We start from the raw sequence: 2,500 nt of genomic DNA, 5'->3' as shown, positions 1-2,500 counted from the left end.
TAATATGTTATATAGCGTGCAGAGACAAGGTATGCTGCTGCTGCTGCTGCTGCTGCTGCTGCTGATGCTGCTGGTGTTTGTTTGGTGCTGCTGCTAGTTCTAGTTCTGTTGCTGTTGCTGTTCTAGTTCTGCTGCTGCTGCTGCTGCTGCTGCTGCTGCTAGAGATGATATTCTTTCTCTTTATAAACAAATGCTGCAGCTCAGTATTTGGGATAATATGTTATACAGTGTACAAAGACAAGGTATGCTGCTGCTGCTGCTGCTGCTGCTGCTGCTGATGCTGCTGGTGTTTGTTTGGTGCTGCTGCTGCTGCTAGTTCTAGTTCTGTTGCTGCTCTAGTTCTGCTGCTGCTGCTGCTGCTGCTGCTAGTTTTGCTGCTGCTGCTGCTGTTGCTGTTACAAAACACTATAAGATAATATATACGGTAAGAAGAGAAGGTAGTCTTGATACTGCTGCTGTTGCTGCTGTTGCTGCTGCTGCTGCTGCTGCTGCTGCAGCAGACAGCTTTACAGCAGTAAAAGATATGCTGCTGCTGTTGCATGCGCTGCTGCAGCAACGACCTATCTGCTGCTGCTGCTGCTGCTTCTGCTTCTTTTGCTCTTAATCCTTCTGTCCCTACCCCTCCTCCTCCTGCTGCTGTTGCTGCTGTTGCTGCTGCTGCTGCTGCTGCTGCTGCTGCTGCTGCTGCTGCTGCTGCTCAGGTCGTTTCTCTTTCTATATTCAGAACCAAGGAGAGGAAGCCACCCAAATAGGGATAGGGAAGGCCCTGCAGCCAGAGGACCACATCTTCTGTCAATACAGGTATTACGAGGGTTTAGGGTTTAGGGTTTAGGGTTTAGGGTTTAGGGGTTAGGGGTTAGGGTTTACGTCAATACAGGTATTACGAGGGTTTAGGGTTTAGGGGTGAGGGTTTAGGGTTTAGGGTTTATGTCAATACAGGTATTACGAGGGTTTAGGGCTTAGGGTTTAGGGTTTAGGGGTGAGGGTTTAGGGGTGAGGGTTTAGGGGTGAGGGTTTAGGGGTGAGGGTTTAGGGGTGAGGGTTTAGGCGTGAGGGTTTAGGGGTGAGGGGTGAGGGTTTATGTCAATACAGGTAACACTAGGGTTTAGGGTTTAGGGTTTAGGGTTTAGGGTTTATGTCAATACAGGTATTATGAGGGTTTAGGGTGTAGGGTTTAGGGTCTAGGGTTTAGGGTTTATGTCAATGAAGGTATTATGAGGGTTTAGGGTTTAGGGGTTAGGGTTTAGGGTTTAGGGTTTAGGGGTGAGGGTTTAGGGGTGAGGGGTGAGGGTTTATGTCATTACAGGTAACACGAGGGTTTAGGGTTTAGGGTTTAGGGTTTATGTCAATACAGGTATTATGAGGGTCTAGGGTTTAGGGGTTAGGGTTTAGGGGTGAGGGTTTAGGGGTTAGGGTTTAGGGGTGAGGGTTTAGGGTTTAGGGTTTAGGGTTTATGTCAGTACAGGTAACACGAAGGTTTAGGGTTTAGGGTTTAGGGTTTATATAAATTAAAATATTTACAGGGAGTTAGGGTTTTACTAATGAAAAGGGTTTACGATAGAAGACGTATTAGGGCATCTGCTGAGGGTTTAGGGTTTAGGGTTTAGGGTTTAGGGTTTAGGGTTTATATATTTACAGAGAATTGGGGGTTTTATTGATGAAAGGGTTTACGATAGAGGACGTATTGGATCAGCTGCTAAGGGTCTAGGGTTTAGTATAACATACAATATATTAATAAACCCTAAACCCTAAACCCTAAACCCTCAGGGTTTATATGTTTACAGGGAGTTGGGGGTTTTACTGATGAAAGGGTTTACGATAGAGGACGTATTGGGTTAGCTCTTAAGGGTTTAGTGTTTAGTATAGTATATATTAATAAACCCTAAACCCTAAACCCTAAACCCTAATTATGTTTACAGGGAGTTGGGGGTTTTATTGATGAAAGGGTTTACGATAGAGGACGTATTGGGTCAGTTGCTGAGTGTTTAGGGTTTAGTATAACATATAATATATTAAAATAAACCCTAAACCTTAAACCCTAAACCGTAAACCCTAAACCCTAAACCCTAATTATATGTACAGGGAGTTGGGGGTTTTATTGATGAAAGGGTTTACGATAGAGGACGTATTGGGTCAGTTGCTGAGTGTTTAGGGTTTAGTATAACATATAATATATTAAAATAAACCCTAAACCTTAAACCCTAAACCGTAAACCCTAAACCCTAAACCCTAATTTTGTTTACAGGGAGTTGGGGGTTTTATTGATGAAAGGGTTTACGATAGAGGACGTATTGGGTCAGTTGCTGAGTACAAAGAAAGACGAGGGGAAAGGGAGACAGATGCCTATCTCTTATTCTAAGAGAGATATAGGCCTTCATACTATTTGTACTCCTCTTACTACACAAGTAAGGGTTTAGGGTTTAGGGTTTAGGGGTTAGGGGTTAGGGTTTAGGGGTTTGGGGGGAGAGAGACTGAGGCGCTTTTTTTGGTGCGCGCGGGG

The sequence above is a fragment of the Eimeria mitis genome, genomic scaffold (assembly GCF_000499745.2).
Source record: "Eimeria mitis Houghton genomic scaffold, Emh_scaff2927, whole genome shotgun sequence".
Taxonomy (NCBI): domain Eukaryota; phylum Apicomplexa; class Conoidasida; order Eucoccidiorida; family Eimeriidae; genus Eimeria; species Eimeria mitis.
The sequence above is the reverse complement of the archived record's forward strand: the minus strand, read 5'-3'. Positions refer to the sequence as shown.